The sequence below is a fragment of the Arachis hypogaea genome, chromosome 10 (assembly GCF_003086295.3).
Source record: "Arachis hypogaea cultivar Tifrunner chromosome 10, arahy.Tifrunner.gnm2.J5K5, whole genome shotgun sequence".
In the NCBI taxonomy this organism is placed as follows: domain Eukaryota; kingdom Viridiplantae; phylum Streptophyta; class Magnoliopsida; order Fabales; family Fabaceae; genus Arachis; species Arachis hypogaea.
Genome location: NC_092045.1, coordinates 89368270 through 89376691, shown reverse-complemented (window position 1 = coordinate 89376691; position 8422 = coordinate 89368270). Strand labels below are relative to the sequence as shown.

Below are 8422 nucleotides of genomic sequence, written 5' to 3'. Positions count from 1 at the left end.
CCGGTTCAACTGTAGTTGAACCGAAAAAACCGTTTTCTAATAAAATAATAAATAAAATATAAATAAACACACCAAAACTATATGATCTTATCAATTTACAAACTCAAAAGTTTTTTTAAACTCTTAAAATATATGTTTCCAAGCACTTTTGTCATCATCATATTCAGCTTTACATTCATCACTCAATTAAAGAATCCACAATCCTAATCCTCTATGATTTCTTTTGGAAAAATAAAATTCCATTCAAGAAGGAAACCATAGCTCTAAGTAATTGAGAATATTTGTGAAACTCAGCACCAAGACATAGAACAAGTATACATATAGAGTAGTACCAAACAATCCAATTCTCAATTCCATGAATCATAAATAAAAGGGTGTCTAAATATTCACAGAATCAATCAAATTCAACATTAAAAAGCATCAAAAATCAAATTCAACAAACAACATCCAAACAATTAATCTTGCTAGTGTGACTTAATACTAATGCTAACGACATCCTAAATATAATGTATTACTGTAACAGAGTAATAGATTCTGCACAAATTGAAATTTTCATTCTTGTAAACATTATATATAATTATCTTTTTTGGTTTCTTGGACCTGCTCTATAATGATTATATTATATGTGACAGATTTTTTTTTTATTGTTAGTCCAACACATGTAAAAACCTGAACACGCCCAATATAGCATACAGAATCAGACATAAATGAACATTTTTTGCACTATGAAATCAACAATGAGAGTAACTAATGATATAAACATATAAACAATGTCATTGATGCTAACATAATACTTACAATTGCTTCAAGTCAGTTTCAAATTAACAACAATCAAATACTACTCAAAATTAAACAATATTAGAAAACTTCTTCAGCCAAATCCACATAAAGAAGTTGTTATCTTCAAAATCTTCTTCCCTAAGAACCAAACATGTGAGATCCTTCAACAATAGATTTTCCTCTGTGCAATAATGTGTCAATGAATGGCCACACAAATTTATTTTCCAGTGAGATCCTTCAACAACTAATATTTTTTTTGTGTGAAATAGTCCTCACTAACTAACTGCAGAAGCATGAAAAGTACAAGTAAGACAGCTTGCAAGTAGAGCTAAATAAACAGAGTACAAAAACCCTTAAAATAAAGCTTAATCTTCATTTGACTAAGAAGTAAGAACACAGCAGCATGTTAATTCAGAGAAGCTGTAGTTATAAAACTCAACAATTTTGGGTTCAATATGCCTCAAATATACACACATCAACACGGAAAGATCAATCACAAAATGAAAATCATTTAATAATGCTTCAAATGGGTGTTGACCCGGTCTGTATACGAATGGTGTTGCTGAATGAAATGATAATGTAGAAGCAACAATTAATCATACTTCAAGTAATAACAGCAAGGTTTAGAAGTTAGAACCAAGAATTAATCATACTTCAACAATTATTATTACAACAAATTAGATTTATACCTAGGGTTAGTGGAAGACAGGGAAGAATGTAGAGCTGGCGGCGACAGGGACAGTGACTGGGGTGGAAGGGTAAAACAGAGCAGGCGCCAGCAGGAAGACACTCGCGACGACAAGGAGTGGTGGCGGTGGCTGCGATTTCCACGGATGACTTCTCGATGGAAAGGGCTGTGCGAATCTCCAAAGAACTTGCGACGGTGAGTGACTTCCACGGAACTTGCGACGGCTGCGGTGGCTGGACGGAGGTTGCGCCGGAAGCTCAAGGTGGAGACTCGAGGCGTGGGAACTGAGTGCGAGAGATGAGAGTGGAGGGTGGAGGGTGGAGGCTCGACAGTGGGGGCTGGGTGAAGACTGAAAACTGAAAGGCTAGGGTTCATTTTTGGATTTGTGGGCAAAACGCAGCGTTTTTGACAAAATTTTAAAAACCGGCCGGGTCACGGTTCGGTTTGACCGACCGGTTCTCGGCCGGTTCAGCAGTTCAACAACGGTTTTTAAATTTTGCGGTTTTACCTTTTGTTCGAACCGTATTTGCTAACGGTTCCCGGTTCGACCGGTTCGACCGGCCGGTTCGAACCGGTTTTCAGAACATTGGTAACAATACAAGCCTATGGAGCCAAGATTAGTTATTACTCAATTTACTGTCAATAATAAAAGAAAATCTAATATTTTTACTTATGAATGCTTAGAATGCTGATAAAATTATTTATAAAAAAATAAAATTAATATTATATTTATGAAAGATTTGATAAATAATTTTTTTAAATAATTAATTTTACTAAGTAACTAACCAATTAATATATAGATTGCAAAAAAAATCCAAGAAAAAAATCACAATTATAAATTAAGAGTAATTCTAATTTTACTTAGACTTGGTTTGGTAAAATTTTTCGAAGAGGTACTTGTGCTTCTTAAAAGCACAAGCTCCTCATTTTGTGTATAGTAAATCAAAAATATCATATACTTGTACTTGTAGATTTTAAAAAATTGAGATACTTTTAAAAGCAACTAAAGTGGAACTTTTTAAAGTTGGCTTGTGTTTTTCAAAATTTAAAAGTCTAATATAACTTCATATATTAACTTGTTGAGTTAAGAAATTAACTAACTTAATTAATGATGACAAACATTATTTTTGGCAAAATAAATAATTAGAGTTGTTAAATTAATAAGTATACATTGCTAATTATTTATGTTATGTTGCAGGCCATAATTCAATTTCGGCAGCCAAAGTTGAATGAATAACAAAACAAAGCTAATGGGCTGAATGAAAAGTGCGATTAAAGACAAGCCCAAGTCATTCATATCAAACAAATTCATCAAAGAAGCATAGCAAGGCACCACGGGCCAAAAAAGAGAAGAACCCGATCCAAGTTTGAAATTGTTTTCAATTTTCCACCATCTTTCTCCAACCAAAGCAACGTTCCTCTCCTCTCTAATCAAGTCACATCAAGACTTCAGTAAAGTAAGAAAGAGAAAGAGAAGAAAAGCTTCTTCCATAAGCCAGTAACCAAAGAAGCAAGAAAGAGAAAATCTAAGCTTGAAGCACAGAAGCTAAAACAGAAAATCTAATCCAAATCAAGCTTAAGAAAGGTAATCCATCTCATCTTGCATGCATCAGATCTTCATCCTTTCTTCCCTACTCTCTGTTCTATCCGAAAATGGCATTCAAGGAAAAAGTTGATCTCTGTTCTTCACTGCTACAAATCCACGGTCACAAGAGATTCTTGGAGACCAAGTTGCATCTCTATGGTTCAGATTTGGTTGACCATTGGAAAACAATTTCGGTTACTCCTTCATGGCTTTCGGTCAAGTTGGAAAAGTCAGAAGGAAAGGTTCCACTTTGATGATTGAGAAGAAAAAGTGAGCTTGTGGGTTGGTGAAGCTCAAGGCTCAAGATGTTGACCTTGGAAGAAGAACCAAGGAACATACAAGGAGATAAAAAGAAGCTTGTTGTTCATTCTGAAGCAAGGAGAAATAACCAGTGAACTTGAGGTGTTTGTTCTGAGAGAGCTCTTTGAAGAAGTTCAACTAACTGGACAGTGTAACCTATTCAAAGGTGCATTCTGCCAGTATGAAGAACTAAATCAGAGGCTTGCTAATCTGGTTTTTCGCATAGCACAGAGGCTGTTGATGTCAATCTCCTTCATGTTTTACTGATTGTGATGTACTTTTCTAAGCTTATCTTTCTGTAATTTCTTGAGAGAAAAGGCATTGTGAGAAAGCTTGAGAGAAAGCCAAGAGTTGAAAAAGGCTGAGTGAAACACTTAAGAGAAAAGCCTAGAGTTGTTTTCTGATTTCTTTAGGTTGGTTAAGTGTCTTGTATCTTGTACCTGAAAGGTATCCCTTTCTTAGTTGGGTTAGCACTAAGAGGTATAGTTAGGTATTAGCATAGCCAATGTCAAGTTAGGTTAGAACTTGAGTGTGATAGGATTGGGTCAATCCTGTGTTATTGGTGTATGTAATACTGTTAACTATAGTGAAATTCTTCCATAGTTGTGGAGGAGACTGGATGTAGGTTGCATAGCACAAGGCAACCAAACCAGGATACTTGCTCGTGTTAGCTTTTCTCTTCTCTGCTGTGTTCTATTTTCTGATATTCATGAGACAAAAATAAATAGTCTCATAAATTTCTGCTGCTGAGTTCAAACAGAATCAAAACTACAAAGTTATTTTAAAAAGGTAATAATAGCAACTAAAAAGGAAGGCATAGATTCAACCCCCCTTCTCTAAGCCTACCACAACCTTCAATTGGTATCAGGAGCTAAGGTCTCAAGAATCAAGCTTAACCGCTTGGAGCAAAGATCCAATGGCAAACAACTTGGGCACAACCACAGTTGCTTACACCCTCACTGAAGGCCAGTCAAACAACCGGCCACCTTTCTTCAACGGGAAGAACTATTCCTACTGGAAAGAAAGGATAAGGATCTTCATCCAATCCATTGACTACAACTTATGGAAGATCGTTGTGAGCGGTCCAAAGATCCCAACTAAAACAAGTGCTGATGGAGTGGTGACGCCAAAAGAAGAGGCTGAATGGAATGAAGATGACAAGAAGAAGATAGAGCTGAACGCTAAAGCAATCAACCTTCTTCACTGTGCTATCAGCTTTGAAGAGTACCGGAAGTTGTCTAGATGCAAGACAGCCAAAGAAATCTGGGAAAAACTCCAGGTTACACATGAAGGCACCAAACAAGTCAAAGAAACGAGGATTGATATGCTGCGAAAAGAGTACGAGATGTTTAGCATGAAGGATGGAGAAAGCATTGATGAAGCCTTTGAGAGATTCTCAATCATAATCAACAACCTTGATGCTATGGGTACAAACTATGCAGAACAAACCTTGGTGAGAAAACTCCTTAGAAGCCTTACAAACGAGTGGGAAAACACTGCCACTGTCCTAACCGAGAGTAACAACATAAGTCCCATAACCTATGATGAGCTGAGAGGAAAACTCCTTGCCTATGAAGCCACACACACAAACATAGACTCAAAGAAAAAGGGAATAGCCCTCAAGTCACAAATAGAACCAAAAGAGAGTGAGTCTAGTGATGGTATTTTAGATGACGAGCTTTTGTTTTTTGCTAGGAGATTTAGAAGAATGATGAAGTGCAAGGGCAAATACAAAGGTTCAAGTTCAAAGGAGCACAAAATAGAGTTGAGCAAGGTGACGTGTCATCATTGCAAGGAGGCTGGACACTTCAAATCAAACTGTCCAAAGCTCAAAAAGGAAGACAAAGGAAAGAAGGAAAGGAAGAGAGTACTCATGGCAGCTTGGGAAGATCTTGAGAATGACTCAAATGAAGAAGAAGAATCTGAAGGAGATGACAAAGACTGTTTCATGGCTGGAAACAACAATCTTGATGAGGTAAATTATTATAATTTGACCATTGAGGACTTGCATGCTATTATTGATGATCTTACTTTAAACACATCAAAACTGCTTGATAAATACAATGAATGTAAATCTGAAAGAGATGTGTTAAGAGCTGAAAATGATTTTTTAAAAGAAAAAGTAAAGGAAACTAAATGTGCTTTGGACATCATTGAAGAAAAAGATTTCTAAAATCTGAACTTGAAAAATTAAAAGGAAAGCACATTGTGGATCCCTCTCATGAGTTAATTGCTGAAAATGAAATATTAAATGATATGATTAAAAGGCTGAATGGTGACTTGGCAAAATTTGCTCAAGGTTCTAGTAACTTGGACAAATTACTTGCAAGTCAAAGACCATTGTTTGAAAAATCTGGTTTAGGCTACATAGCCAAGGAAGATGCTGTTTCCAACACTTCCTCTATGAAATTTGTGGCCTCTTCATCAAATACTAAATCCATACCAAATAAATCAGGTATCGGATATGTTTCAACTTGTGAAGAAAAATTTGATGAAGAATACACAAATGAAGCTGAAATTTCACCAAGAACTGGTCCGAGTTCAAACCGGCCAGGTTTGGGTTATATTTCGAAAAATGAAGCTGCTTTTAAGAAACCAATTTTCTATAACAAAACCTCATTTTTGAAAAATCCAAAGAGCTCTAAAAATTCTGGTGAAAACAGTTTTGCAAAGAGGAACAATTATAACAAAAATCAATTTGTTAAAGGAAATGTGTCTCCCCCAAAAACCAGAAAATTTCAACCATTTAATCGCTTCAAGCAATTTAACTCACCCAAGTTTCAGCGACACACACCAGAAAATCATTGTGTTAATTGCAAAAAATTTGGTCACTCATATGCACAATGCTTCATTGAAAAGAGAGTTGTAGGAAACAAGGTCTACAATATTGTTTGTGATTTCAATGCAATTGGGCAACCAAGATGGATTAACTTCAAAGGATCCAAATTAATTTGGATACCTAAGACTACTTGAAACCCATCATGCAGATTTGCCTAGCATCCAAGAACAAAAAGGACATGTGGTACATGGATAGTGGATGTTCAAGGCACATGACTAGAAGGTCAACCTACTTCATCAAACTAAATAAGTATGATGGAGGTTTTGTGACCTTTGGAGATGATGGCAAAGGTAAAATCATTGCAGTTGGAAAAGTAGGTAATGAGCAATCTACTTTCATTGATGATGTGTTTTTATTTTGTGGTTTAAAGCACAATCTTTTGAGTATTAGCCAGCTGTGTGATTTAGGATATTTAGTTGTTTTCAAAAGACTTGAATGCTGTGTTGTTAATGAAAAAACAAATGAAGTGATGTTTGTTGCCAAGCGTTTCAATAATATGTATGGACTTACTCTTGATGAACTAAAGGATCAAAATGTAGCTTGTCTTCACTCTAAAGAATCTGAAAAATGGTTGTGGCACAAGAGATTGGGACATGCAAGTATGTTTCAAATAAACAAACTTGTAAAGAAAGAGTTAGTAAGAGGTCTTCCTTTGATAAAGTTTGACAAAGACATCACTTGTGATGCTTGCCAAATGGGAAAACAAAAAAAAAGTTCTTTTAAACCAAAGGAAGACATCTCTACTAAAAGACCACTTGAGTTGCTACACATTGATTTATTTGGTCCAACAAGAACTCAAAGCCTAGGTGGTAAACATTATGGTTTAGTAATTGTGGATGACTACACTAGGTTTGGCTGGGTTTTATTTCTTGCACACAAAAATGAAGCCTTTTCGGCCTTTGAACCTTTTTGCAAGAAAATTCAAAATGAAAAGGATTTGAAAATCTCTTCTATAAGAAGTGATCATGGAACTGAATTTGAAAATAATCTGTTTGAATCCTTTTGTGAGGAATTTGGAATATCTCACAACTTCTCTTGTCCAAGAACACCACAACAAAATAGTGTTGTGGAAAGAAGAAATAGAAGCATACAAGAGATGACAAGAGCCATGCTTTGTGAGAGTAATGTTCCAAAATTCCTTTGGGCTGAAGCGGTTAACACAGCTTGCCACATTTTAAATAGAACAATCATAAGGAAATTTTTGAAGAAAACCCCTTATGAACTTTGGAAAGGCTACCCACCAAACTTAGATTACTTGCACATCTTTGGATGCAAATGTTTTGTTTTAAATAACAAAGAAAATTTGGGAAAATTTGATCCAAAGGCTTATGAGTGCTTGTTTGTAGGATATTCCACAACTAGTAAAGCATATAGGGTTTATCATCAAGATGCTAGAATTATTGAAGAGTCCATACATGTTACATTCTGTGATACTAACTTGGTGCAAAGCATTTTGGAAGATGGTGATGCAGGAAATCAAGCTCAAAAGGAGGATGAAACAGCTCAGAATCATGGAAAAGAAAATTCTGGACAAGCTGAACCAGAAACAGAAAATGCTGAAAATTCAAGAGACAATTCCATTTTGTCTCATGAATCTGAAGGAAATTCTGCAGACAGCAGCACACGGAATCCCTTGGTGACTGAATCTGCCTCCAAGTCCACCAAACCTCGTGAATGGAGATTCTTGAAGAATTATCCTGAGGAATTTGTCATTGGGGACGTCTCTCATGGAGTGCAAACTAGGTCTTCCACTAGAAAGGCAAATGAAGGATCCAACATTGCCCTTCTTTCTCAAATAGAGCCTCAAAACGTCAAGGAAGCACTTGGTGACCCTTCTTGGGTTAAAGCTATGGAGGATGAGCTTCTTGAGTTTGAAAAGAACCAAGTGTGGACGTTGGTTCCAAGGCCAAGTGGAAAGAAAGTGACCGGCACCAAGTGGATATTCTGGAACAAGTTGGGAGAAGATGGAAGCATTGTAAGAAACAAGGCAAGGCTAATGGCACAAGGATATGACCAAGAAGAAGGAATAGACTTTGGTGAATCCTTTGCCCCTGTTGCCCGAATGGAAGCCATAAGACTTCTCTTAGCTTATGCTGCATATTGTGGTTTTAAATTATACCAAACGGATGTGAAGTGTGCATTTTTGAATGGAGTGATAGATAGAGAAGTGTATGTGGAGCAGCCTCCTGGTTTTGAAAATAAAGAGCACTTTAATCATGTTTTTAAACTA

The 8422-nt window shown here is 36.2% G+C and overlaps 1 long non-coding RNA gene across 1 annotated transcript; it reads right to left on the bottom strand.

The window, feature by feature from the left end:
• Positions 1 to 751: 751 nt before the first annotated feature.
• On the bottom strand, positions 752 to 1843 carry LOC112715879 (uncharacterized). Its single transcript, XR_003160031.2, has 2 exons — positions 1470 to 1843; positions 752 to 1063 (listed from the first exon to the last, which is right to left on the bottom strand). It is a non-coding gene; the product is annotated as an uncharacterized lncRNA (long non-coding RNA).
• Between the last annotated feature and the right edge of the window lie 6579 nt (positions 1844 to 8422).